Source organism: Gorilla gorilla, chromosome 6, assembly GCF_029281585.2.
Source record: "Gorilla gorilla gorilla isolate KB3781 chromosome 6, NHGRI_mGorGor1-v2.1_pri, whole genome shotgun sequence".
Classification (NCBI taxonomy): domain Eukaryota; kingdom Metazoa; phylum Chordata; class Mammalia; order Primates; family Hominidae; genus Gorilla; species Gorilla gorilla.
Window position 1 is genome coordinate 168,491,200 of NC_073230.2, and position 27,992 is coordinate 168,519,191.

General features: G+C 57.7%; 1 long non-coding RNA gene across 1 annotated transcript in view; it reads left to right on the forward strand.

The window, feature by feature from the left end:
• Positions 1–3,912: 3,912 nt before the first annotated feature.
• The window catches only part of LOC129523818 (uncharacterized), a 227,006-nt gene continuing 202,926 nt past the window's right edge, over positions 3,913–27,992 (forward strand). The window contains exon 1 of the long non-coding RNA XR_010134810.1: positions 3,913–3,936. This is a non-coding gene — a long non-coding RNA (uncharacterized lncRNA). The remainder of the gene's footprint in view (positions 3,937–27,992) is intronic.

Sequence of the window (27,992 nt, forward strand, 5' to 3'; positions counted from 1 at the left end):
TATCCACACCATGCCCGGTCACAGATCTAATCCACACCATCGCTTCCAATACTAATGTAATAATATCCACAGCATGCCCTATCACTGATCTAGTCCACACCATCGCTTCCAATACTAATGTAATAATATCCACACCATGCCCTATCACTGATCTAATCCACACGATTGCTTCCAATACTAATGTAGTAATATCCACACCATGCCCTATCAGTGATCTAGTCCACATCATCGCTTCCAATACTAATGTAATAATATCCACACCATGCCCTAACACTGATCTAGTCCACAGCATCGCTTCCAGTACTAACGTGGTAATATCCCCACCATGCCCTAACACTGATCTAGTCCACACCATCACTTCCAATACTAATGTAGTAATATCCACACCATGCCCTATCACTGATCTAATCCACACTGTCGCTTCCAATACTAATGGAATAATATCCATACCATGCCCTATCACTGATCTAGTCCACACCATCGCTTCCAATACTAATGAAATACTATCCACACCATGACCTATGACTGATCTAGTCCACACCATCGCTTCTAATACTAATGTAGTAATATCCACACCATGCCCTATCACTGATCTAGTCCACACCATCGCTTCCAATACTAATTTAATAAAAACCCCCCATGCCCTATCACTGATCCAATCCACACCATCGCTTCCAATACTAATGTAGTAATATCCACACCATGCCCTATCACTGATCGAGTCCACAGCATCACTTCCAATACTAAGGTAGTAATATCCACACCATGCCTTATCACTGATCTAGTCCACACCATCGCTTCCAATAACAATGTAGTAATATCTACACCATGCCCTATCGATGATCTAATCCACACCATCGCTTCCAATACTAATGTAGTAATATCCAAACCATGCCTGTCACTGATCTAGTCCACACCATCGCTTCCAATACTAATGTAGTGATATCCACAGCATGCACTATCACTGATCTAATCCACACCATCGCTTCCAATACTGATGTAACAATATCCACACCATGCCCTATCACTGATCTAATCCACACCATCGCTTCCAATACTGATGTAATAATATCCACAACATGCCCTATCACTGATCTAATCCACACCATCGCTTCCAATACTAATGTAATAATATCCACACCATGCCCTATCACTGATCTAATCCACACCATCGCTTCCAATACTAATGTAATAATATCCACACCATGCCCTATCACTGATCTAATCCACACCATCGCTTCCAGTACTAATGTAGTAATATCCACAACATTCCCTATCACTGATCTAGTCCACAACATTGCTTCCAGTACCAATGTAATAATATCCACACTCTGCCCTATCACTGATCTAGGCCATACCATCGCTTCCAATACTAATGTAATAACATCCACAACATGCCCTATCACTGATCTAGTCCACACCATCGCTTCCAATAGTAATGTAATACTGTCCACACCATGCCCCAACACTATTCTAGTCCACAACAACGCTTTCAATATTAATGTAATAATATCCACACCATGCCCTATCACTGATCTAGTCCACACCATCACCTCCAGTACTAATGTAATAATATCCACACCATGCCTTAACTGTGATCTAGTCCACACCATCGCTTCCAATAGTAATGTAATAATATCCACACCATGCCCTGTCACTGATCTAATCCACAACATCGCTTCCAATACTAATGTAATAATATCCACACCATGCCCTATCACTGATCTAGTCCACACCATCACTTCCAGTACTAATGTAATAATATCCACAGCATGCCTTAACTGTGATCTAATCCACACCATCGCTTCCAATACTAATGTAATAATATCCACACCATGCCCTACCACTGATGTAATCCACAACATCGCTTCCAGTACTAATGTAATAATATCCGCACCATGCCTTAACACTGATCTAATCCACACCATCACTTCCAATACTCATGTAGTAATATCCACACCATGCCCTATCAGTGATCTAATCCACACCGTCGCCTCCAGTACTAATGAAATAATATCCACACCATGCCCTATGAGTGATCTAATCCACACCATCGCCTCCAATACTAATGTAATAATATCCACACCATGCCCTATCACTGGTCCAATCCACACCATCGCTTCCAATAATAATGTAATACTATCCACATCATGGCCTAACACTGTTCTAATCCACAACAACGGTTGCAATATTGATGTAATAATATCCACACCATGCCCTATCACTGATCTAGTCCACACCATCGCCTCCAGTACTAATATAATAATATCCACACCATGCCTTAACAGTGATCTAATCCACACCATCGCTTCCAATACTAGTGTAATAATATCCACACCATGCCCTGTCACTGATCTAATCCACAGCATCGCTTCCAATAGTAATGTAGTAATATCCACACCATGCCCTATCACTGATCTAGTCCACACCATCGCCTCCAATACTAATGTAGTAATATCCACACGATGCCTTAACACTGATCTATTCCACACCATCGCTTCCAGTACTAATGTAATAATATCCACACCATGCCCTAACACTGATCTAATCCACACCATCGCTTCCAATAGTAATGTAATAATATCCACACCATGCCCTATCACTGATCTAGTCCTCACCATCGCTTACAATACTAATGTAATAATATCCACACCATGCCCTATCACTGCTCTAATCCACACCATCGCCTCCAATACCAATGTAATAATATCCACTCCATGCCCTATCACTGATCTAGTCCACCCCATCGCTTCCACTACTAATGTAATAATATCCACACCATGCCCTATCACTGATCTAATCTGCACCATCGCTTCCAATACTAATGTAATAATATCCGCACCATGCCCTATCACTGATCTAATCCACACCATTGCTTCCAATACTAATGTAGTAATATCCACACCATGCCCTATCAGTGATCTAATCCACACCGTCGCCTCCAGTACTAATGTAATAATATCCAAACCATGCCTTAACACTGATCTAATCCACACCATCACTTCCAATACTAATGTAATAATATCCACACCATGCCCTATCACTGATCTAGTCCACACCATCGCCTCCAATACTAATGTAGTAATATCCACACGATGCCTTAACACTGATCTATTCCACACCATCGCTTCCAGTACTAATGTAATAATATCCACACCATGCCCTAACACTGATCTAATCCACACCATCGCTTCCAATAGTAATGTAATAATATCCACACCATGGCCTATCACTGATCTAATCCACACCGTCGCTTCCAATACTAATGTAATAATATCCAGAGCATGCCCTAACACTGATCTAATCCACACCATCGCCTCCAGTACTAATGTAATAATATCCACACCATGCCCTAACACTGATCTAATCCGCACCATTGCTTCCAATACTAATGTAATAATATGCACACCGTGGCCTATCACTGATCTAGTCCACACCATCGCTTCCAATACTAATGTAATAAAATCCACACCGTGCCTTAACACTGTTCTAATCCGCACCATCGCTTCCAATACTAATGCATTGGGGGAGTAACCTGATGAGATTCATGGATTAGAGACATGGCTCTGGCTGCTGTGGAGAAGGCACCAGGGAGAGCAGATGGCTCAATGGGTGTGCAGGAGACCTCTCCCTGAGTTTAGGGAGAGGTTTTTAAAACAGAAGAAGTTTGAGTAATTTAAATGATGATGGGAAGGAGCTAAAAGTGGGGGATAGGTTAAAGATACAGGAGAGTGGGAGGAAGAACCGACAAGTGAGGTTCCAGAGACAGCAGGAGAAGAGGAGATTCCCATAGGGGGATTAACACTTTCTTTTCTTTTTTCTTTCTAAGACAGGGTCTCACTCTGTCGCCCACGCTGGAGTGCAGTGGCACAGTCTTGGCTCACTGTAGTGTAGACTTCCCAGGCTCAAGGGATTTCTCCCACCCGAGACTCCCAGGTAGCTGGAACTACGGGTGTGCACCACTACCACACCTGGCTAATGTCTCTTTTTTTTGGTAGACACAGAGTCTCACTATTTAACACTGATTGGTCTCCAACTCCTGGCCTCAAGCGATCCTCCTGCCTAGGCTGCCTAGGGTTGTTTTAGGGTCAGGGCCCAGGGTTAGGGTTGTTTTAGGGTCAGGGCCCAGGGTTAGGGTTGTTATAGGGTCAGTGCCAGGGCCCAGGGTTAGCGTTGTTTTAGGGTCAGGGCCAGGGCCCAGGGTTAGGGTTGTTTTAGGGTCAGGGCCAGGGCCCAAAGTTAGGGTTGTTTTAGGTTCAGGGCCCAGGGTTAGGGTTTTAGGCTCAGGGCCAGGGCCCAGGTTTAGGGTTGTTTTAGAGTCAGGGCCAGGGCTCAGGGTTAGGGTCGTTTTAGGGTCATGGCCAGGTCCCAGGGTTAGGGTTCTTTTAGGGTCAGGACCAGGGCCCAGGGTTATGGTTGTTTTAGGGTCAGGGCCCAGGGTTAGGTTTGTTTTAGGGTCAGGGCCCAGGGTTAGGGTTGTTTTAGGGTCCGGGCCCAGGGTTAGGGTTGTTTTACGGTCAGGGCCCAGGGTTATGGTTCTTTTAGGGTTAGGGCCCAGGGTTAGGGTTTTAGGCTCACGGCCAGGGCGCAGGGTTAGGGTTTTAGGCTCAGGGCCAGGGCCCAGGGTTAGGGTTGTTTTAGGGTCAGGGCCCAGGGTTAGGGTTGTTTTAGGGTCAGGGCCCAGGGTTAGGGTTGTTTTAGGGTCAGGGCCCAGGGTTAGGGTTGTTTTAGGGTCAGGGCCCAGGGTTAGGGTTGTTTTAGGGTCAGTGCCAGGGCCCAGGTTTAGGGTTGTTTAAGGGTCAGGGCCTGGGCCCAGGGTTAATGTTGTTTTAAGGTCAGGGCCAGGGCCCAAATTTAGGGTTGTTTTAGGGTCAGGGCCCAGGGTTAGGGTTTTAGGCTCAGGTCCAGGGCCCAGCGTTAGGGTTTTAGGCTCTGGGCCAGGGCCCAGGGTTAGGGTTGTTTTAGGGTCAGGGCCAGGGCCCAGGGTTAGCGTTGTTTTAGGGTCAGGGCCAGAGCCCAGGGTTAGGGTTGTTTTAGGGTCATGGCCAGGGCCCAGGGTTAGGGTTGTTTTAGGGTCAGGGCCAGGGCCCAGGGTTATAGTTGTTTTAGGGTCAGGGACTAGGGTTAGGGTTGTTTTAGGGTCAGGGCCCAGGGATGGGGTTGATTTAGGGTCAGGGCCAAGGGTTCGGGTTGTTTTAGGGTCAGGGCCCAGGGTTAGGGTTGTTTTAGGGACAGGGCCCAGGGTTAGGGTTGTTTTGGGGTCAGGGCCCAGGGTTAGGGTTGTTTTAGGGTCAGGGCCCAGGGTTAGGGTTGTTTTGGGGTCAGGGCCCATGGTTAGGGTTGTTTTAGGGTCAGGGCCCAGGGTTAGGGTTGCTTTAGGGTCAGGGCCCAGGGTTAGGGTTGTTTTAGAGTCAGGGTCCAGGTTTAGGGTTGTTTTAGGGTCAGGGCCCAGGGTTAGGGTTGTTTTAGGGTCAGGGCCAGGGCCCAGGTTTAGGGTTGTTTAAGGGTCAAGGCCCAGGGTTAGGGTTTTAGGCTCAGGTCCAGGGCCCAGGGATAGGGTTTTAGGCTCAGGGCCAGGGCCCAGGTTTAGGGTTGTTTTAGGGTCAGGTCCAGGGCTCAGGGTTAGGGTTGTTTTAGGGTCAGGGTCAGGGCCCAGGGTTATGGTTGTTTTAGGGTCAGAGCCCAGGGTTAGGGTTGTTTTAGGGTCAGGGCCCAGGGTTGGGGTTGTTTTAGGGTCAGGGCCCATGGTTATGCTTGTTTTAGTGTTAGGGCCCAGGGTTAGGGTTTTAGGCTCAGGGCCAGGGCCCAGGGTTAGGGTTTTAGGCTCAGGGCCAGGGCCTAGGGTTGGGGTTTCAGGCTTATGGCCAGAGCCCAAGGTTAGGGTTTTCGGCTCAGGGCCAGGGCGCAGGGTTAGGGTTTTAAGCTCAGGGCCAGGGCCCAGGGTTAGGGTTGTTTTAGGGTCAGGGCCAGGGCCCAGGGTTAGGGTTGTTTTAGGGCCAGGGCCAGCGCCCAGGGCTAGGGGTGTTTTAAGGTCAGGGCCAGGGCCCAAAGTTAGGGTTGTTTTAGGGTCACGGCCCAGGGTTAGGGTTTTAGGCTCAGGTCCAGGGCCCAGGGTTAGGGTTTTAGGCTCAGGGCCAGAGCCCAGGGTTAGGGTTGTTTTAGGGTCAGGGCCAGGGCCCAGGGTTAGGGTTGTTTTAGGGTCAGGGCCAGGGCCCAGTGTTAGGGTTGTTTTAGGGTCAGGGCCCAGTGTTAGGGTTGTTTTAGGGTCAGGGCCCAGAGTTAGGGTTTTTTTAGGGTAAGGGCCCAGGGTTAGGGTTGTTTTAGGGTCAGGGCCAGCGCCCAGGGCTAGGGGTGTTTTAGCGTCAGGGCCAGGGCCCAAAGTTAGGGTTGTTTTAGGGTCACGGCCCAGGGTTAGGGTTTTAGGCTCAGGTCCAGGGCCCTGGGTTAGGGTTTTAGGCTCAGGGCCAGAGCCCAGGGTTAGGGTTGTTTTAGGGTCAGGGCCAGGGCCCAGGGTTGGGGTTGATTTAGGGTCAGGGCCAAGGGTTCGGGTTGTTTTAGGGTCAGGGCCCAGGGTTAGGGTTGTTTTAGGGACAGGGCCCAGGGTTAGGGTTGTTTTGGGGTTAGGGCCCAGGGTTAGGGTTGTTTTAGGGTCAGGGCCCAGGGTTAGGGTTGTTTTAGGGTTAGGGCCCAGGGTTAGGTTTGTTTTAGGGTCAAGGCCCAGGGTTAGGGTTGCTTTAGGGTCAGGGCCCAGGGTTTGGGTTGTTTTAGGGTCAGGGTCCAGGGTTAGGGTTATTTTAGGGTCAGGGCCCAGGGTTAGGGTTTTAGGCTCAGGGCCAGGGCCCAGGGTTAGGGTTTTAGGGCCAGGGCCCGTGGCCCAGGGTTAGGGCTTTAGGGACAGGGCCCGTGGTCCAGGGTTAGGGCTTTAGGGCCAGGGCCCGGGGACCAGGTTTAGGGCTTTTGGGCCAGGGCCCGGGGACCAGGGTTAGGGCTTTAGGGCCAGGGCCCGGGGCCCAGGGTTAGGGCTTTAGGGCCAGGGCCCGGGGCCCAGGGTTAGGGCTTTAGGGGCAGAGCCCGGGGCCCAGGGTTAGGGCTTTATTGGAAGGGCCCGGGGCCCAGCGTTAGGGCTTTAGGGTGAGGGCCCGGGGCCCAGGATTAGGGCTTTAGGACCAGGGCCCGGGGCCCAGGGTTAGGGTTGTTTTAGGGTCAGGGCCCGGGGCCCTAAGTTAGGGTTGTTTTAGGGTCAGGGCCCAGGGTTAGGGTTGTTTTAGGGTCAGGGCCCAGGGTTAGGGTTGTTTTAGGGTCAGGGCCTAGGGTTAGGGTTGTTTTAGCGTCAGGGCCCAGGGTTAGGGTTGTTTTAGGGTCAGGGCCCAGGGTTAGGGTTTCAGGCTCAGGTCTAGGGCCCAGGGTTGGGGTTTCAGGCTCAGGGCCAGAGCCCAAGTTTAGGGCTTTAGGTTCAGGGTCAGGGCCCAGGGTTAAGGTTTTACGCTCAGGTCCAGGGCCCAGGGTTAGGGTTTTAGGCTCAGGGCCAGGTCCCAGGGTTAGGGTTTTAGGCTCCGGGCCAGGGCCCAGGGTTAGGGTTTTAGGCTGAGGGCCAGGGCCCAGGGTTAGGGTTTTAGGCTCCGGGCAAGGGCCGAGGGTTAGGGTTTTAGGCTCAGGGCCACGGGCCCAGGGTTAGGGCTTTAGGGCCAGGGCCCGTGGCCAAGGGTTAGGGCGTTAGGGCCAGGGCCCGTGGCCCAGGGGGTTAGGGCTTTAGGGCCATGGCCCGGGGCCCAGGGTTAGGGCTTTAGTGGCAGGGCCCGGGGCCCAGGGTTAGGGCTTAGGGTCAGGTCCCGGGGTCCTGGTTTAGGGCTTTAACACCAGGTCCCGGGGCCCAGGGTTAGGGCTTTAGGGTCAGCGCCCGGGGCCCAGGGTTAGGGTTGTTTTAGGGTCAGGGCCCGGGGCCCTAAGTTAGGGTTGTTTTAGGGTCGGGGCCCAGGGTTAGTGTTGTTTTAGGGTCAGTGCCCAGGGTTAGTGTTGTTTTAGGGTCAGGGCCCAGGGTTAGTGTTGTTTTAGGGTCAGGGCCCAGGGTTAGTGTTGTTTTAGGGTCAGGGCCCAGGGTTAGGGTTGTTTTAGGGTCAGGGCCCAGGGGTAGGGTTGTTATAGGGTCAGGGCCAGGGCCCAGGGTTTGCATTGTTTTAGGGTCAGGGCCAGGGCCCAGGCTTAGGGTTGTTTTAGGGTCAGGGCCAGGGCCCAAAGTTAGGTTTGTTTTTGGTTCAGGGCCCAGGGTTAGGGTTTTAGGCTCAGGTCCAGGGCCCAGGGCTCGGGTTTTAGGCTCAGGGCCTGGGCCCAGGTTTAGGGTTGTTTTAGAGTCAGGGCCAGGGCCCAGGGTTAGGGTTGTTTTAAGGTCATGGCAGGGTCCCAGGGTTAGGGTTGTTTTAGGGTCAGGGCTAGGGCCCAGGGTTATGGTGGTTTTAGGATCAGGGCTGAGAGTTAGGTTTGTTTTAGGGTCAGGGCCCAGGGTTAGGGTTCTTTTAGGGTCAGGGCCCAGGGTTAGGGTTGTTTTAGGGTCAGGGCCCAGGGTTATGGTTCTTTTAGGGTCAGGGCCCAGGGTTAGGGTTGTTTTAGGGACAGGGGACAGGGTTAGGGTTGTTTTAGGGTCAGGGCCCAGGGTTAGGGTTGTTTTAGGGTCAGGGCCCAGGGTTAGGGTTGTTTTAGGGACAGGGGCCAGGGTTAGGGTTGTTTTAGGGTCAGGGCCCTGGGTTACGGTTGTTTTAGGTTCAGGGCCCAGGGTTAGGGTTGTTTTAGGGTCAGGGCCCAGGGTTAGGGTTGTTTTAGGGTCAGGGCCCAGGGTTAGGGTTGTTTTAGGGACAGGGGCCAGGGTTAGGGTTGTTTTAGGGTCAGGGCCCAGGGTTAGGGTTGTTTTAGGGTCCCGGCCCAGGGTTAGGGTTGTTTTAGGGTCAGGGCCCAGGGTTAGGGTTGTTTTAGGGTCAGGGCCCAGGGTTAGGGTTTTAGGCTCAGGTCCAGGGCCCAGGGATAGGGTTTTAGGCTCAGGGCCAGGGCCCAGGTTTAGGCTTGTTTTAGGGTCAGGTCCAGGGCTCAGGGTTAGGGTTGTTTTAGGGTCATGGCTAGGGCCCAGGGTTAGGATTGTTTTAGGGTCAGGGCCAGGGCCCGGGGTTATGGTTGTTTTATGGTCAGAGCCCAGGGTTATAGTTGTTTTAGGGTCAGGGCCCAGGGTTGGGGTTGTTTTAGGGTCAGGGCCAAGGGTTAGGGTTGTTTTAGGGTCAGGGCCCATGGTTATGGTTGTTTTAGTGTTAGGGCCCAGGGTTAGGGTTTTAGGCTCAGGGCCAGGGCCCAGGGTTAGGGTTTTAGGCTCAGGGCCAGGGCCTAGGGTTGGGGTTTCAGGCTCAGGGCCAGAGCCCAAGGTTAGGGTTTTCGGCTCAGGGCTAGGGCCCGGGGTTAGGGTTGTTTTAGGGTCAGGGCCAGGGCCCAGTGTTAGGGTTGTTTTAGGGTCAGGGCCAGCGCCCAGGGCTAGGGGTGTTTTAGGGTCAGGGCCAGGGTCCAAAGTTAGGGTTGTTTTAGGGTCACGGCCCAGGGTTAGGGTTTTAGGCTCAGGTTCAGGGCCCAGGGTTAGGGTTTTAGGCTCAGGGCCAGGGCCCAGGGTTGTTTTAGGGTCAAGGCCAGGGCCCAGGGTTAGGGTTGTTTTAGGGTCAGGGCCAGGGCCCAGGGTTAGGGTTGTTTTAGGTTCAGGGCCCAGGGTTAGGGTTGTTTTAGGGTCAGGGCCCAGAGTTAGGGTTTTTTTAGGGTAAGGGCCCAGGGTTGGGGTTGTTTTAGGGTCAGGGCCCAGGGTTAGGGTTGTTTTAGGGTCAGGGCCCAGGGTTAGGTTTGTTTTAGGGTCAGGGCCCACGGTTAGGGTTTTTTGATCAGGGCCAGGGCCCAGGGTTAGGGTTTTAGGGTAAGGGCCAGGGCCCAGTATTAGGGTTTTAGGGTCAGGGCCAGGGCCCAGGGTTAGGGTTTTAGGCTCAGGGCCAGGGCCCAGGGTTAGGGTTTTAGGCTCAGGGCCAGGGCCCAGGGTTAGGGTTTTAGGCTCAGGTCCAGGGCCCAGGGTTCGGGTTTTAGGCTCAGGGCCAGGGCCCAGGTTTAGGGTTGTTTTAGAGTCAGGGCCAGGGCCCAGGGTTAGGGTTGTTTTAGGGTCATGGCCAGGTCCCAGGGTTAGGGTTGTTTTAGGGTCAGGGCTAGGGCCCAGGGTTATGGTGGTTTTAGGGTCAGGGCTGAGAGTTAGGTTTGTTTTAGGGTCAGGGCCCAGGGTTAGGTTTCTTTTAGGGTCAGGGCCCAGGGTTAGGGTTGTTTTAGTGTCAGGGCCGAGGGTTATGGTTCTTTTAGGGTTAGGGCCCAGGGTTAGGGTTTTAGGCTCAGGGCCAGGGCCCAGGATTGGGGTTTCAGGCTCAGGGCCAGAGCCCAAGGTTAGGGTTTTAGGCTCAGTGTCAGGGCCCAGGGTTAGGGTTGTTTTAGGGTCAGGGCCCAGGGGTAGGGATGTTTTAACGTCAGGGCCCAGGGATAGGGTTGTTTTAGGGTCAGGGCCCTGGGTTACGGTTGTTTTAGGTTCAGGGCCCAGGGTTAGGGTTGTTTTAGGGTCAGGGCCCAGGGTTAGGTTTGTTTTAGGGTCAGGGCCCAGGGTTAGGGTTGTTTCAGGGACAGGGCCCAGGGTTAGGGTTGTTTTAGGGTCAGGGCCCAGGGTTTGGGTTGTTTTAGGGTCAGGGCCCAGGGTTAGGGTTGTTTTAGGGTCAGGGCCCAGGGTTAGGGTTGTTTTAGGGTCAGGGCCCAGGGTTAGGTTTGTTTTAGGGTCAGGGCCAGGGCCCAGGTTTAGGGTTGTTTTAGGGTCAGGGCCCAGGGTTAGGGTTTTAGGCTCAGGTCCAGGGCCCAGGGATAGGGTTTTAGGCTCAGGGCCAGGGCCCAGGTTTAGGCTTGTTTTAGGGTCAGGTCCAGGGCTCAGGGTTAGGGTTGTTTTATGGTCATGGCTAGGGCCCAGGGTTAGGATTGTTTTAGGGTCAGGGCCAGGGCCCGGGGTTATGGTTGTTTTAGGGTCAGAGCCCAGGGTTAGGGTTGTTTTAGGGTCAGGGCCCAGGGTTAGGGTTGTTTTAGGGTCAGGGCCCAGGGTTAGGGTTGTTTTAGGGTCAGGGCCCCGGGTTAGGGTTGTTTTATGGTCAGGGCCCAGGGTTAGGGTTGTTTTAGGGTCAGGGCCCAGGGTTAGGGTTGTTTTAGGGTCAGGGCCCAGGGTTAGGGTTGTTTTAGCGTCAGGGCCCAGTGTTTGGGTTGTTTTAGGGTCAGGGCCCAGGGTTAGGGTTGTTTTAGGGTCAGGGCCCATGGTTAGGGTTGTTTTAGGGGCAGGGCCCAGGGTTAGGTTTGTTTTAGGGTCAGGGCCCAGGGTTAGGGTTTCTGGCTCAAGTCCAGGTCCCAGGGTTGGGGTTTCAGGCTCAGGGCCAGAGCCCAAGTTTAGGGTTTTATGTTCAGGGTCAGGGCTCAGGGTTAAGGTTTTAGGCTCAGGCCCAGGGCCTAGGGTTAGGGTTTTAGGCTCAGGGTCAGTGCCCAGGGTTAGGGTTTTAGGCTCAGGGTCAGGGCCCACGGTTAGGGTTTTAGGCTGAGGGCCAGGGCCCAGGGTTAGGGTTTTAGGCTGAGGGCCAGGGCCCAGGGTTAGGGTTTTAGGCTCAGGGCCAGGGCCCAGGGTTAGGGTTTTAGGCTCAGGGCCCAGGGCCCAGGGTTAGGGCTTTAGGGCCAGGGCCCGTGGCCCAGGGTTAGGGCTTTAGTGCCAGGGCCCGGGGCCCAGGGTTAGGGCTTTAGGGCCAGGGCCCGGGGCCCAGGGTTAGGGCTTTAGGGCCAGGGCCCGGGGCCCAGGTTTAGGGCTTTAGGGCCAGGGCCCGGGGCCCAGGGTTAGGGCTTTAGGGCCAGGGCCCGGGGCCCAGGTTTAGGGCTTTAGGGCCAGGGCCCGGGGCCCAGGGTTAGGGCTTTAGGGCCTGGGCCCGGGGCCCAGGGTTAGGGCTTCAGGGCCAGGGCCCGGGGCCCAGGGGGTTAGGGCTTTAGGGCCAGGGCCCGGGGCCCAGGGTTAGGGCTTTAGGGGCAGGGCCCGGGGCCCAGTGTTAGGGCTTTAGGGGCAGGGCCCGGGGCCCAGGGTTAGGGCTTTAGGACCAGGGCCCGGGGCCCAGCGTTAGGGCTTTAGGGGCAGGGCCCGGGGCCCAGGGTTAGGGTTTTAGCCTCAGGGCCAGGGCCCAGGGTTAGGGTTATTTTAGGGTCAGGGCCAGGGGCCAGGGTTAGCGTTGTTTTAGGGTCAGGGGCAGGGCCCAAAGTTGGGGTTGTTTTAGGGTCAGGGCCCAGGGTTAGGGTTTTAGGCTCAGGTCCAGGGCCCAGGGTTAGGGTTTTAGGCTCAGGGCCAGGGCCCAGGTTTAGGGTTGTTTTAGGGTCAGGGCCAGGGCCCAGGGTTAGGGTTGTTTTAGGGTCATGGCCAGGGCCCAGGGTTAGGGTTGTTTTAGGGTCAGGGCCAGGGCCCATGGTTATGGTTGTTTTAGAGTTAGGGACCAGGGTTAGGGTTGTTTTAGGGTCAGGGCCCAGGGTTGGGTTGATTTAGGGTCAGGGCCAAGGGTTTGGGTTGTTTTAGGGTCAGGGCCCAGGTTTAGGGTTGTTTTAGGGACAGGGCCCAGGGTTAGGGTTGTTTTGGGGTCAGGGCCCAGGGTTAGGGTTGTTTTAGGGTCAGGGCCCAGGGTTAGGGTTGTTTTAGCGTCAGGGCCCATGGTTAGGGTTGTTTTAGGGTCAGGGCCCAGGGTTAGGGTTGCTTTAGGGTCAGAGCCCAGGGTTAGGGTTGTTTTAGGGTCAGGGCCCAGGGTTAGGGTTTTAGGCTCAGGGCCAGGGCCCAGGGTTAGGGTTTTAGGGCCAGGGCCCGTGGCCCAGGGTTAGGGCTATAGGGACAGGGCCTGTGGTCCAGGGTTAGGGCTTTAGGGCCACCGGGGACCAGGTTTAGGGCTTTAGGGCCAGGGCCCGGGGCCTAGGGTTAGGGCTTTAGGGTCAGCGCCCGGGGCCCAGGGTTAGGGTTGTTTTAGGGTCAGGGCCCGGGGCCCTAAGATAGGGTTGTTTTAGGGTCGGGGCCCAGGGTTAGGGTTGTTTTAGGGTCAGGGCCCAGGGTTAGTGTTGTTTTAGGGACAGGGCCCAGGGTTAGGGGTGTTTTAGGGTCAGGGCCCAGGGTTAGGGTTGTTTTAGGGTCCCGGCCCAGGGTTAGGGTTGTTTTAGGGTCAGGGCCCAGGGTTAGGGTTGTTTTAGGGTCAGGGCCCAGGGTTAGGGTTGTTTTAGGGTCAGGGCCCAGGGTTAGGGTTGTTTTAGGGTCAGGGCCCAGGGTTAGGGTTGATTTAGGGTCAGGGCCCAGGGTTAGGGTTGTTTTAGGGTCAGGGCCAGGGCCCAGGTTTAGGGTTGTTTTAGGGTCAGGGCCCAGGGTTAGGGTTGTTTTGGGGTCAGGGCCCAGGGTTAGGGTTGTTTTAGGGTCAGGGCCCAGGGTTAGGGATTTAGGGTCAGGGCCCAGAGTTAGGGTTTTATGGTCAGGACCAGGGCCCAAAGTTAGGGTTGTTTTAGGTTCAGGGCCCAGGGTTAGGGTTTTAGGCTCAGGTCCAGGGCCCAGGGTTATGGTTTTAGGCTCAGGGCCAGGGCCCAGGTTTAGGGTTGTTTTAGGGTCAGGGCCAGGGCCCAGGGTTATGGTTGTTTTAGGGTCATGGCCAGGTCCCAGGGTTAGGGTTGTTTTAGGGTCAGGGCCAGGGCCCAGGGTTATGGTTGTTTTAGGGTGAGGGCCCAGGGTTAGCGTTGTTTTAGTGTCAGGGCCCAGGGTTATGGTTGTTTTAGTGTCAGGGCCCAGGGTTAGGGTTGTTTTAGGGTCAGGGCCTAGGTTTATGGTTCTCTTAGGTTTAGGGCCCAGGGTTAGGGTTTTAGGCTCAGGGCCAGGGCCCAGGATTAGGGTTGTTTTAGGGTCAGGGCCCAGGGTTAGGATTGTTTTAGCGTCAGGGCCCAGGGTTAGGGTTGTTTTAGGGTCAGGGCCCAGGGTTAGGGTTGTTTTAGGGTCAGGGCCCAGGGTTAGGGTTCTTTTCGGGTCAGGGCACAGGGTTAGGGTTGTTTTAGGGTCAGGGCCCAGGGTTAAGGTTTCAGGCTCAGGCCCGGGGCCCAGGGTTGGGGTTTCAGGCTCAGGGCCAGGGCCCAAGGTTAGGGTTTTAGGTTCAGGGTCAGGGCCCAGGGTTAAGGTTTTAGGCTCAGGGCCAGGGCCCAGGGTTAGGGTTTTAGGTTCAGGGCCAGGGCCCAGGGTTAGGGTTTTAGGCTCAGGGCCAGGGCCCAGGGTTAGGGTTTTAGGCTCAGGGCCAGGGCCCAGGGTTAGGGTTTTAGGCTCAGGGCCAGGGCCCAGGGTTAGGGTTTTAGCCTCAGGGCCCTGGGCCCAGGGTTAGGGTTTTAGGACCAGGGCCCGTGGCCCAGGGTTAGGGCTTTAGGGCCAGGGCCTGGGGCCCAGGGTTAGGGCTTTAGGGCCAGGGCCCGGGGCCCAGGGTTAGGGCGTTAGGGCCAAGGCCCGGGGACCAGGTTTAGGGCTTTTGGGCCAGGGCCCGGGGCCCAGGGTTAGGGCTTTAGGGCCGGGGCACAGGGCCCAGGGTTAGGGCTTTAGGGCCCGGGCCCGGGGCCCAGGTTTAGGGCTTTAGGGCCGGGGACCGGGGCCCAGTGTTAGGGCTTTAGGGCCGGGGACTGGGGCCCAGGGTTAGGGCTTTAGGGCCTGGGCCCGGGGCCCAGGGTTAGGGGTTTAGGGCCAGGGCCCGGGGCCCTGGGGGTTAGGGCTTTAGGGCCAGGGCCCGGGGCCCAGGGTTAGGGCTTTAGGGGCAGGGCCCGGGTCCCAGTGTTAGGGCTTTAGGGGCAGGGCCCGGGGCCCAGGGTTAGGGCTTTAGGACCAGGGCCCGGGGCCCAGGGTTAGGGCTTTAGGGGCAGGGCCCGGGGCCCAGGGTTAGGGTTTTAGGCTCAGGGCCAGGTCCCAGGGTTAGGGTTATTTTAGGGTCAGGGCCAGGGGCCAGGGTTAGCGTTGTTTTAGGGTCAGGGGCAGGGCCCAAAGTTACGGTTGTTTTAGGGTCAGGGCCCAGGGTTAGGGTTTTAGGCTCAGGTCCAGGGCCCAGGGTTAGGGTTTTAGGCTCAGGGCCAGGGCCCAGGTTTAGGGTTGTTTTAGGGTCAGGGCCAGGGCCCAGGGTTAGGGTTGTTTTAGGGTCATGGCCAGGGCCCAGGTTTAGGGTTGTTTTATGGTCAGGGCCAGGGCCCATGGTTATGGTTGTTTTAGAGTTAGGGACCAGGGTTAGGGTTGTTTTAGGGTCAGGGCCCAGGGTTTGGGTTGTTTTAGGGTCAGGGTCCAGGGTTAGGGTTATTTTAGGGTCAGGGCCCAGGGTTAGGGTTTTAGGCTCAGGGCCAGGGCCCAGGGTTAGGGTTTTAGGGCCAGGGCCCGTGGCCCAGGGTTAGGGCTTTAGGGACAGGGCCCGTGGTCCAGGGTTAGGGCTTTAGGGCCAGGGCCCGGGGACCAGGTTTAGGGCTTTAGGGCCAGGGCCCGGGGACCAGGGTTAGGGCTTTAGGGCCAGGGCCCGGGGACCAGGGTTAGGGCTTTAGGGCCAGGGCCCGGGGCCCAGGGTTAGGGCTTTAGGGGCAGGGCCCGGGGCCCAGGGTTAGGGCTTTATTGGCAGGGCCCGGGGCCCAGCGTTAGGGCTTTTGGGTGAGGGCCCGGGGCCCAGGATTAGGGCTTTAGGACCAGGGCCCGGGGCCCAGGGTTAGGGTTGTTTTAGGGTCAGGGCCCGGGGCCCTATGTTAGGGTTGTTTTAGGGTCAGGGCCCAGGGTTAGGGTTGTTTTAGGGTCAGGGCCCAGGGTTAGGGTTGTTTTAGGGTCAGGGCCTAGGGTTAGGGTTGTTTTAGCGTCAGGGCCCAGGGTTAGGGTTGTTTTAGGGTCAGGGCCCCGGGTTAGGGTTTCAGGCTCAGGTCTAGGGCCCAGGGTTGGGGTTTCAGGCTCAGGGCCAGAGCCCAAGTTTAGGGCTTTAGGTTCAGGGTCAGGGCCCAGGGTTAAGGTTTTACGCTCAGGTCCAGGGCCCAGGGTTAGGGTTTTAGGCTCAGGGCCAGGTCCCAGGGTTAGGGTTTTAGGCTCCGGGCCAGGGCCCAGGGTTAGGGTTTTAGGCTGAGGGCCAGGGCCCAGGGTTAGGGTTTTAGGCTCCGGGCCAGGGCCCAGGGTTAGGGTTTTAGGCTTAGGGCCCCAGGCCCAGGGTTAGGGCTTTAGGGCCAGGGCCCGTGGCCAAGGGTTAGGGCGTTAGGGCCAGGGCCCGGGGCCCAGGGGGTTAGGGCTTTAGGGCCATGGCCCGGGGCCCAGGGTTAGGGCTTTAGTGGCAGGGCCCGGGGCCCAGGGTTAGGGCTTAGGGTCAGGGCCCGGGGTCCAGGTTTAGGGCTTTAACACCAGGTCCCGGGGCCCAGGGTTAGGGCTTTAGGGTCAGCGCCCAGGGCCCAGGGTTAGGGTTGTTTTAGGGTCAGGGCCCGGGGCCCTAAGTTAGGGTTGTTTTAGGGTCGGGGCCCAGGGTTAGTGTTGTTTTAGGGTCAGGGCCCAGGGTTAGTGTTGTTTTAGGGTCAGGGCCCAGGGTTAGTGTTGTTTTAGGGTCAGGGCCCAGGGTTAGTGTTGTTTTAGGGTCAGGGCCCAGGGTTAGGGTTGTTTTAGGGTCAGGGCCCAGGGGTAGGGTTGTTATAGGGTCAGGGCCAGGGCCCAGGGTTTGCATTGTTTTAGGGTCAGGGCCAGGGCCCAGGCTTAGGGTTATTTTAGGGTCAGGGCCAGGGCCCAAAGTTAGGTTTGTTTTTGGTTCAGGGCCCAGGGTTAGGGTTTTAGGCTCAGGTCCAGGGCCCAGGGCTCGGGTTTTAGGCTCAGGGCCAGGGCCCAGGTTTAGGGTTGTTTTAGAGTCAGGGCCAGGGCCCCGGGTTAGGGTTGTTTTAGGGTCATGGCCAGGTCCCAGGGTTAGGGTTGTTTTAGGGTCAGGGCTAGGGCCCAGGGTTATGGTGGTTTTAGGGTCAGGGCTGAGAGTTAGGTTTGTTTTAGGGTCAGGGCCCAGGGTTAGGTTTCTTTTAGGGTCAGGGCCCAGGGTTAGGGTTGTTTTAGGGTCAGGGCCCAGGGTTATGTTTCTTTTAGGGTTAGGGCCCAGGGTTAGGATTTTAGGCTCAGGGCCAGGGCCCAGGATTGGGGTTTCAGGCTCAGGGCCAGAGCCCAAGGTTAGGGTTTTAGGCTCAGTGTCAGGGCCCAGGGTTAGGGTTGTTTTAGGGTCAGGGCCCAGAGGTAGGGATGTTTTAACGTCAGGGCCCAGGGATAGGGTTGTTTTAGGGTCAGGGCCCTGGGTTACGGTTGTTTTAGGTTCAGGGCCCAGGGTTAGGGTTGTTTTAGGGTCAGGGCCCAGGGTTAGGGTTGTTTTAGGGTCAGGGCCCAGGGTTAGGGTTGTTTCAGGGACAGGGCCCAGGGTTAGGGTTGTTTTAGGGTCAGGGCCCAGGGTTTGGGTTGTTTTAGGGTCAGGGCCCAGGTTTAGGGTTGTTTTAGGGTGAGGGCCCAGGGTTAGGGTTGTTTTAGGGTCAGGGCCCAGGGTTAGGTTTGTTTTAGGGTCAGGGCCAGGGCCCAGGTTTAGGGTTGTTTTATGGTCAGGGCCCAGGGTTAGGGTTGTTTTAGGGTCAGGGCCCAGGGTTAGGGTTGTTTTAGGGTCAGGGCCCAGGGTTAGGGTTGTTTTAGTGTCAGGGCCCAGGGTTAGGGTTGTTTTAGCGTCAGGGCCCAGGGTTTGGGTTGTTTTAGGGTCAGGGCCCAGGGTTAGGGTTGTTTTAGGGTCAGGGCCCATGGTTAGGGTTGTTTTAGGGGCAGGGCCCAGGGTTAGGTTTGTTTTAGGGTCAGGGCCCAGGGTTAGGGTTTCAGGCTCAAGTCCAGGGCCCAGGGTTGGGGTTTTAGGCTCAGGGCCCAGGGCCCAGGGTTAGGGCTTTAGGGCCAGGGCCCGTGGCCAAGGGTTAGGGCGTTAGGGCCAGGGCCCGTGGCCCAGGGGGTTAGGGCTTTAGGGCCATGGCCCGGGGCCCAGGGTTAGGGCTTTAGTGGCAGGGCCCGGGGCCCAGGGTTAGGGCTTAGGGTCAGGTCCCGGGGTCCTGGTTTAGGGCTTTAACACCAGGTCCCGGGGCCCAGGGTTAGGGCTTTAGGGTCAGCGCCCGGGGCCCAGGGTTAGGGTTGTTTTAGGGTCAGGGCCCGGGGCCCTAAGTTAGGGTTGTTTTAGGGTCGGGGCCCAGGGTTAGTGTTGTTTTAGGGTCAGTGCCCAGGGTTAGTGTTGTTTTAGGGTCAGGGCCCAGGGTTAGTGTTGTTTTAGGGTCAGGGCCCAGGGTTAGTGTTGTTTTAGGGTCAGGGCCCAGGGTTAGGGTTGTTTTAGGGTCAGGGCCCAGGGGTAGGGTTGTTATAGGGTCAGGGCCAGGGCCCAGGGTTTGCATTGTTTTAGGGTCAGGGCCAGGGCCCAGGCTTAGGGTTGTTTTAGGGTCAGGGCCAGGGCCCAAAGTTAGGTTTGTTTTTGGTTCAGGGCCCAGGGTTAGGGTTTTAGGCTCAGGTCCAGGGCCCAGGGCTCGGGTTTTAGGCTCAGGGCCTGGGCCCAGGTTTAGGGTTGTTTTAGAGTCAGGGCCAGGGCCCAGGGTTGGGGTTTCAGGCTCAGGGCCAGAGCCCAAGTTTAGGGTTTTATGTTCAGGGTCAGGGCTCAGGGTTAAGGTTTTAGGCTCAGGCCCAGGGCCTAGGGTTAGGGTTTTAGGCTCAGGGTCAGTGCCCAGGGTTAGGGTTTTAGGCTCAGGGTCAGGGCCCACGGTTAGGGTTTTAGGCTGAGGGCCAGGGCCCAGGGTTAGGGTTTTAGGCTGAGGGCCAGGGCCCAGGGTTAGGGTTTTAGGCTCAGGGCCAGGGCCCAGGGTTAGGGTTTTAGGCTCAGGGCCCAGGGCCCAGGGTTAGGGCTTTAGGGCCAGGGCCCGTGGCCCAGGGTTAGGGCTTTAGTGCCAGGGCCCGGGGCCCAGGGTTAGGGCTTTAGGGCCAGGGCCCGGGGCCCAGGGTTAGGGCTTTAGGGCCAGGGCCCGGGGCCCAGGTTTAGGGCTTTAGGGCCAGGGCCCGGGGCCCAGGGTTAGGGCTTTAGGGCCAGGGCCCGGGGCCCAGGTTTAGGGCTTTAGGGCCAGGGCCCGGGGCCCAGGGTTAGGGCTTCAGGGCCTGGGCCCGGGGCCCAGGGTTAGGGCTTCAGGGCCAGGGCCCGGGGCCCAGGGGGTTAGGGCTTTAGGGCCAGGGCCCGGGGCCCAGGGTTAGGGCTTTAGGGGCAGGGCCCGGGGCCCAGTGTTAGGGCTTTAGGGGCAGGGCCCGGGGCCCAGGGTTAGGGCTTTAGGACCAGGGCCCGGGGCCCAGCGTTAGGGCTTTAGGGGCAGGGCCCGGGGCCCAGGGTTAGGGTTTTAGCCTCAGGGCCAGGGCCCAGGGTTAGGGTTATTTTAGGGTCAGGGCCAGGGGCCAGGGTTAGCGTTGTTTTAGGGTCAGGGGCAGGGCCCAAAGTTGGGGTTGTTTTAGGGTCAGGGCCCAGGGTTAGGGTTTTAGGCTCAGGTCCAGGGCCCAGGGTTAGGGTTTTAGGCTCAGGGCCAGGGCCCAGGTTTAGGGTTGTTTTAGGGTCAGGGCCAGGGCCCAGGGTTAGGGTTGTTTTAGGGTCATGGCCAGGGCCCAGGGTTAGGGTTGTTTTAGGGTCAGGGCCAGGGCCCATGGTTATGGTTGTTTTAGAGTTAGGGACCAGGGTTAGGGTTGTTTTAGGGTCAGGGCCCAGGGTTGGGTTGATTTAGGGTCAGGGCCAAGGGTTCGGGTTGTTTTAGGGTCAGGGCCCAGGTTTAGGGTTGTTTTAGGGACAGGGCCCAGGGTTAGGGTTGTTTTGGGGTCAGGGCCCAGGGTTAGGGTTGTTTTAGGGTCAGGGCCCAGGGTTAGGGTTGTTTTAGCGTCAGGGCCCATGGTTAGGGTTGTTTTAGGGTCAGGGCCCAGGGTTAGGGTTGCTTTAGGGTCAGAGCCCAGGGTTAGGGTTGTTTTAGGGTCAGGGCCCAGGGTTAGGGTTTTAGGCTCAGGGCCAGGGCCCAGGGTTAGGGTTTTAGGGCCAGGGCCCGTGGCCCAGGGTTAGGGCTATAGGGACAGGGCCTGTGGTCCAGGGTTAGGGCTTTAGGGCCACCGGGGACCAGGTTTAGGGCTTTAGGGCCAGGGCCCGGGGCCTAGGGTTAGGGCTTTAGGGTCAGCGCCCGGGGCCCAGGGTTAGGGTTGTTTTAGGGTCAGGGCCCGGGGCCCTAAGATAGGGTTGTTTTAGGGTCGGGGCCCAGGGTTAGGGTTGTTTTAGGGTCAGGGCCCAGGGTTAGTGTTGTTTTAGGGACAGGGCCCAGGGTTAGGGGTGTTTTAGGGTCAGGGCCCAGGGTTAGGGTTGTTTTAGGGTCCCGGCCCAGGGTTAGGGTTGTTTTAGGGTCAGGGCCCAGGGTTAGGGTTGTTTTAGGGTCAGGGCCCAGGGTTAGGGTTGTTTTAGGGTCAGGGCCCAGGGTTAGGGTTGTTTTAGGGTCAGGGCCCAGGGTTAGGGTTGATTTAGGGTCAGGGCCCAGGGTTAGGGTTGTTTTAGGGTCAGGGCCAGGGCCCAGGTTTAGGGTTGTTTTAGGGTCAGGGCCCAGGGTTAGGGTTGTTTTGGGGTCAGGGCCCAGGGTTAGGGTTGTTTTAGGGTCAGGGCCCAGGGTTAGGGGTGTTTTAGGGTCAGGGCCCAGGGTTAGGGTTGTTTTAGGGTCCCGGCCCAGGGTTAGGGTTGTTTTAGGGTCAGGGCCCAGGGTTAGGGTTGTTTTAGGGTCAGGGCCCAGGGTTAGGGTTGTTTTAGGGTCAGGGCCCAGGGTTAGGGTTGTTTTAGGGTCAGGGCCCAGGGTTAGGGTTGATTTAGGGTCAGGGCCCAGGGTTAGGGTTGTTTTAGGGTCAGGGCCAGGGCCCAGGTTTAGGGTTGTTTTAGGGTCAGGGCCCAGGGTTAGGGTTGTTTTGGGGTCAGGGCCCAGGGTTAGGGTTGTTTTAGGGTCAGGGCCCAGGGTTAGGGATTTAGGGTCAGGGCCCAGAGTTAGGGTTTTATGGTCAGGACCAGGGCCCAAAGTTAGGGTTGTTTTAGGTTCAGGGCCCAGGGTTAGGGTTTTAGGCTCAGGTCCAGGGCCCAGGGTTATGGTTTTAGGCTCAGGGCCAGGGCCCAGGTTTAGGGTTGTTTTAGGGTCAGGGCCAGGGCCCAGGGTTATGGTTGTTTTAGGGTCATGGCCAGGTCCCAGGGTTAGGGTTGTTTTAGGGTCAGGGCCAGGGCCCAGGGTTATGGTTGTTTTAGGGTGAGGGCCCAGGGTTAGCGTTGTTTTAGTGTCAGGGCCCAGGGTTATGGTTGTTTTAGTGTCAGGGCCCAGGGTTAGGGTTGTTTTAGGGTCAGGGCCTAGGGTTATGGTTCTCTTAGGTTTAGGGCCCAGGGTTAGGGTTTTAGGCTCAGGGCCAGGGCCCAGGATTAGGGTTGTTTTAGGGTCAGGGCCCAGGGTTAGGATTGTTTTAGCGTCAGGGCCCAGGGTTAGGGTTGTTTTAGGGTCAGGGCCCAGGGTTAGGGTTGTTTTAGGGTCAGGGCCCAGGGTTAGGGTTCTTTTCGGGTCAGGGCACAGGGTTAGGGTTGTTTTAGGGTCAGGGCCCAGGGTTAAGGTTTCAGGCTCAGGCCCGGGGCCCAGGGTTGGGGTTTCAGGCTCAGGGCCAGGGCCCAAGGTTAGGGTTTTAGGTTCAGGGTCAGGGCCCAGGGTTAAGGTTTTAGGCTCAGGGCCAGGGCCCAGGGTTAGGGTTTTAGGTTCAGGGCCAGGGCCCAGGGTTAGGGTTTTAGGCTCAGGGCCAGGGCCCAGGGTTAGGGTTTTAGGCTCAGGGCCAGGGCCCAGGGTTAGGGTTTTAGGCTCAGGGCCAGGGCCCAGGGTTAGGGTTTTAGCCTCAGGGCCCTGGGCCCAGGGTTAGGGTTTTAGGACCAGGGCCCGTGGCCCAGGGTTAGGGCTTTAGGGCCAGGGCCTGGGGCCCAGGGTTAGGGCTTTAGGGCCAGGGCCCGGGGCCCAGGGTTAGGGCGTTAGGGCCAAGGCCCGGGGACCAGGTTTAGGGCTTTTGGGCCAGGGCCCGGGGCCCAGGGTTAGGGCTTTAGGGCCGGGGCACAGGGCCCAGGGTTAGGGCTTTAGGGCCCGGGCCCGGGGCCCAGGTTTAGGGCTTTAGGGCCGGGGACCGGGGCCCAGTGTTAGGGCTTTAGGGCCGGGGACTGGGGCCCAGGGTTAGGGCTTTAGGGCCTGGGCCCGGGGCCCAGGGTTAGGGGTTTAGGGCCAGGGCCCGGGGCCCTGGGGGTTAGGGCTTTAGGGCCAGGGCCCGGGGCCCAGGGTTAGGGCTTTAGGGGCAGGGCCCGGGTCCCAGTGTTAGGGCTTTAGGGGCAGGGCCCGGGGCCCAGGGTTAGGGCTTTAGGACCAGGGCCCGGGGCCCAGGGTTAGGGCTTTAGGGGCAGGGCCCGGGGCCCAGGGTTAGGGTTTTAGGCTCAGGGCCAGGTCCCAGGGTTAGGGTTATTTTAGGGTCAGGGCCAGGGGCCAGGGTTAGCGTTGTTTTAGGGTCAGGGGCAGGGCCCAAAGTTACGGTTGTTTTAGGGTCAGGGCCCAGGGTTAGGGTTTTAGGCTCAGGTCCAGGGCCCAGGGTTAGGGTTTTAGGCTCAGGGCCAGGGCCCAGGTTTAGGGTTGTTTTAGGGTCAGGGCCAGGGCCCAGGGTTAGGGTTGTTTTAGGGTCATGGCCAGGGCCCAGGTTTAGGGTTGTTTTATGGTCAGGGCCAGGGCCCATGGTTATGGTTGTTTTAGAGTTAGGGACCAGGGTTAGGGTTGTTTTAGGGTCAGGGCCCAGGGTTTGGGTTGTTTTAGGGTCAGGGTCCAGGGTTAGGGTTATTTTAGGGTCAGGGCCCAGGGTTAGGGTTTTAGGCTCAGGGCCAGGGCCCAGGGTTAGGGTTTTAGGGCCAGGGCCCGTGGCCCAGGGTTAGGGCTTTAGGGACAGGGCCCGTGGTCCAGGGTTAGGGCTTTAGGGCCAGGGCCCGGGGACCAGGTTTAGGGCTTTAGGGCCAGGGCCCGGGGACCAGGGTTAGGGCTTTAGGGCCAGGGCCCGGGGACCAGGGTTAGGGCTTTAGGGCCAGGGCCCGGGGCCCAGGGTTAGGGCTTTAGGGGCAGGGCCCGGGGCCCAGGGTTAGGGCTTTATTGGCAGGGCCCGGGGCCCAGCGTTAGGGCTTTTGGGTGAGGGCCCGGGGCCCAGGATTAGGGCTTTAGGACCAGGGCCCGGGGCCCAGGGTTAGGGTTGTTTTAGGGTCAGGGCCCGGGGCCCTATGTTAGGGTTGTTTTAGGGTCAGGGCCCAGGGTTAGGGTTGTTTTAGGGTCAGGGCCCAGGGTTAGGGTTGTTTTAGGGTCAGGGCCTAGGGTTAGGGTTGTTTTAGCGTCAGGGCCCAGGGTTAGGGTTGTTTTAGGGTCAGGGCCCCGGGTTAGGGTTTCAGGCTCAGGTCTAGGGCCCAGGGTTGGGGTTTCAGGCTCAGGGCCAGAGCCCAAGTTTAGGGCTTTAGGTTCAGGGTCAGGGCCCAGGGTTAAGGTTTTACGCTCAGGTCCAGGGCCCAGGGTTAGGGTTTTAGGCTCAGGGCCAGGTCCCAGGGTTAGGGTTTTAGGCTCCGGGCCAGGGCCCAGGGTTAGGGTTTTAGGCTGAGGGCCAGGGCCCAGGGTTAGGGTTTTAGGCTCCGGGCCAGGGCCCAGGGTTAGGGTTTTAGGCTTAGGGCCCCAGGCCCAGGGTTAGGGCTTTAGGGCCAGGGCCCGTGGCCAAGGGTTAGGGCGTTAGGGCCAGGGCCCGGGGCCCAGGGGGTTAGGGCTTTAGGGCCATGGCCCGGGGCCCAGGGTTAGGGCTTTAGTGGCAGGGCCCGGGGCCCAGGGTTAGGGCTTAGGGTCAGGGCCCGGGGTCCAGGTTTAGGGCTTTAACACCAGGTCCCGGGGCCCAGGGTTAGGGCTTTAGGGTCAGCGCCCAGGGCCCAGGGTTAGGGTTGTTTTAGGGTCAGGGCCCGGGGCCCTAAGTTAGGGTTGTTTTAGGGTCGGGGCCCAGGGTTAGTGTTGTTTTAGGGTCAGGGCCCAGGGTTAGTGTTGTTTTAGGGTCAGGGCCCAGGGTTAGTGTTGTTTTAGGGTCAGGGCCCAGGGTTAGTGTTGTTTTAGGGTCAGGGCCCAGGGTTAGGGTTGTTTTAGGGTCAGGGCCCAGGGGTAGGGTTGTTATAGGGTCAGGGCCAGGGCCCAGGGTTTGCATTGTTTTAGGGTCAGGGCCAGGGCCCAGGCTTAGGGTTATTTTAGGGTCAGGGCCAGGGCCCAAAGTTAGGTTTGTTTTTGGTTCAGGGCCCAGGGTTAGGGTTTTAGGCTCAGGTCCAGGGCCCAGGGCTCGGGTTTTAGGCTCAGGGCCAGGGCCCAGGTTTAGGGTTGTTTTAGAGTCAGGGCCAGGGCCCCGGGTTAGGGTTGTTTTAGGGTCATGGCCAGGTCCCAGGGTTAGGGTTGTTTTAGGGTCAGGGCTAGGGCCCAGGGTTATGGTGGTTTTAGGGTCAGGGCTGAGAGTTAGGTTTGTTTTAGGGTCAGGGCCCAGGGTTAGGTTTCTTTTAGGGTCAGGGCCCAGGGTTAGGGTTGTTTTAGGGTCAGGGCCCAGGGTTATGTTTCTTTTAGGGTTAGGGCCCAGGGTTAGGATTTTAGGCTCAGGGCCAGGGCCCAGGATTGGGGTTTCAGGCTCAGGGCCAGAGCCCAAGGTTAGGGTTTTAGGCTCAGTGTCAGGGCCCAGGGTTAGGGTTGTTTTAGGGTCAGGGCCCAGAGGTAGGGATGTTTTAACGTCAGGGCCCAGGGATAGGGTTGTTTTAGGGTCAGGGCCCTGGGTTACGGTTGTTTTAGGTTCAGGGCCCAGGGTTAGGGTTGTTTTAGGGTCAGGGCCCAGGGTTTGGGTTGTTTTAGGGTCAGGGCCCAGGGTTAGGGTTGTTTTAGGGTGAGGGCCCAGGGTTAGGGTTGTTTTAGGGTCAGGGCCCAGGGTTAGGTTTGTTTTAGGGTCAGGGCCAGGGCCCAGGTTTAGGGTTGTTTTATGGTCAGGGCCCAGGGTTAGGGTTGTTTTAGGGTCAGGGCCCAGGGTTAGGGTTGTTTTAGGGTCAGGGCCCAGGGTTAGGGTTGTTTTAGTGTCAGGGCCCAGGGTTAGGGTTGTTTTAGCGTCAGGGCCCAGGGTTTGGGTTGTTTTAGGGTCAGGGCCCAGGGTTAGGGTTGTTTTAGGGTCAGGGCCCATGGTTAGGGTTGTTTTAGGGGCAGGGCCCAGGGTTAGGTTTGTTTTAGGGTCAGGGCCCAGGGTTAGGGTTTCAGGCTCAAGTCCAGGGCCCAGGGTTGGGGTTTTAGGCTCAGGGCCCAGGGCCCAGGGTTAGGGCTTTAGGGCCAGGGCCCGGGGCCCAGGGTTAGGGCTTTAGGGCCAGGGCCCGGGGCCCAGGTTTAGGGCTTTAGGGCCAGGGCCCGGGGCCCAGGGTTAGGGCTTTAGGGCCAGGGCCCGGGGCCCAGGGTTAGGGCTTTAGGGCCTGGGCCCGGGGCCCAGGGTTAGGGCTTCAGGGCCAGGGCCCGGGGCCCAGGGGTTTAGGGCTTTAGGGCCAGGGCCCGGGGCCCAGGGTTAGGGCTTTAGGGGCAGGGCCCGGGGCCCAGTGTTAGGGCTTTAGGGGCAGGGCCCGGGGCCCAGGATTAGGGCTTTAGGACCAGGGCCCGGGGCCCAGCGTTAGGGCTTTAGGGGCAGGGCCCGGGGCCCAGGGTTAGGGTTTTAGCCTCAGGGCCAGGGCCCAGGGTTAGGGTTATTTTAGGGTCAGGGCCAGGGGCCAGGGTTAGCGTTGTTTTAGGGTCAGGGGCAGGGCCCAAAGTGGGGGTTGTTTTAGGGTCAGGGCCCAGGGTTAGGGTTTTAGGCTCAGGTCCAGGGACCAGGGTTAGGGTTTTAGGCTCAGGGCCAGGGCCCAGGTTCAGGGTTGTTTTAGGGTCAGGGTCAGGGCCCAGGGTTAGGGTTGTTTTAGGGTCATGGCCAGGGCCCAGGGTTAGGGTTGTTTTAGGGTCAGGGCCAGGGCCCATGGTTATGGTTGTTTTAGAGTTAGGGACCAGGGTTAGGGTTGTTTTAGGGTCAGGGCCCAGGGTTGGGTTGATATAGGGTCAGGGCCAAGGGTTCGGGTTGTTTTAGGGTCAGGGCCCATGGTTAGGGTTGTTTTAGGGTCAGGGCCCAGGGTTAGGGTTGTTTTAGGGTCAGGGCCCAGGGTTAGGGTTGTTTTAGGGTCAGGGCCCATGGTTAGGGTTGTTTTAGGGTCAGGGCCCAGGGTTAGGGTTGCTTTAGGGTCAGAGCCCAGGGTTAGGGTTGTTTTAGGGTCAGGGCCCAGGGTTAGGGTTTTAGGCTCAGGGCCAGGGCCCAGGGTTAGGGTTTTAGGGCCAGGGCCCGTGGCCCAGGGTTAGGGCTATAGGGACAGGGCCTGTGGTCCAGGGTTAGGGCTTTAGGGCCAGGGCCCGGGGACCAGGTTTAGGGCTTTACGGCCAGGGCCCGGGGCCTAGGGTTAGGGCTTTAGGGTCAGCGCCCGGGGCCCAGGGTTAGGGTTGTTTTAGGGTCAGGGCCCGGGGCCCTAAGATAGGGTTGTTTTAGGGTCGGGGCCCAGGGTTAGGGTTGTTTTAGGGTCAGGGCCCAGGGTTAGTGTTGTTTTAGGGACAGGGCCCAGGGTTAGGGGTGTTTTAGGGTCAGGGCCCAGGGTTAGGGTTGTTTTAGGGTCCCGGCCCAATGTTAGGGTTGTTTTAGGGTCAGGGCCCAGGGTTAGGGTTGTTTTAGGGTCAGGGCCCAGGGTTAGGGTTGTTTTAGGGTCAGGGCCCAGGGTTAGGGTTGTTTTAGGGTCAGGGCCCAGGGTTAGGGTTGATTTAGGGTCAGGGCCCAGGGTTAGGGTTGTTTTAGGGTCAGGGCCAGGGCCCAGGTTTAGGGTTGTTTTAGGGTCAGGGCCCATGGTTAGGGTTGTTTTAGGGTCAGGGCCCAGGGTTAGGGTTTTAGGGTCAGGACCAGGGCCCAAAGTTAGGGTTGTTTTAGGTTCAGGGCCCAGGGTTAGGGTTTTAGGCTCAGGTCCAGGGCCCAGGGTTATGGTTTTAGGCTCAGGGCCAGGGCCCAGGTTTAGGGTTGTTTTAGGGTCAAGGCCAGGGCCCAGGGTTATGGTTGTTTTAGGGTCATGGCCAGGTCCCAGGGTTAGGGTTGTTTTAGGGTCAGGGCCAGGGCCCAGGGTTATGTTTGTTTTAGGGTGAGGGCCCAGGGTTAGCGTTGTTTTAGTGTCAGGGCCCAGGGTTATGGTTGTTTTAGGGTCAGGGCCCAGGGTTAGGGTTCTTTTAGGGTCAGGGCCTAGGGTTATGGTTCTCTTAGGTTTAGGGCCCAGGGTTAGGGTTTTAGGCTCAGGGCCAGGGCCCAGGATTAGGGTTGTTTTAGGGTCAGGGCCCAGGGTTAGGATTGTTTTAGCGTCAGGGCCCAGGGTTAGGGTTGTTTTAGGGTCAGGGCCCAGGGTTAGGGTTGTTTTAGGGTCAGGGCCCAGGGTTAGGGTTGTTTTCGGGTCAGGGCACAGGGTTAGGGTTGTTTTAGGGTCAGGGCCCAGGGTTAAGGTTTCAGGCTCAGGCCCGGGGCCCAGGGTTGGGGTTTCAGGCTCAGGGCCAGGGCCCAAGGTTAGGGTTTTAGGTTCAGGGTCAGGGCCCAGGGTTAAGGTTTTAGGCTCAGGGCCAGGGCCCAGGGTTAGGGTTTTAGGTTCAGGGCCAGGGCCCAGGGTTAGGGTTTTAGGCTCAGGGCCAGGGCCCAGGGTTAGGGTTTTAGGCTCAGGGCCAGGGCCCAGGGTTAGGGTTTTAGGCTCAGGGCCAGGGCCCAGGGTTAGGGTTTTAGCCTCAGGGCC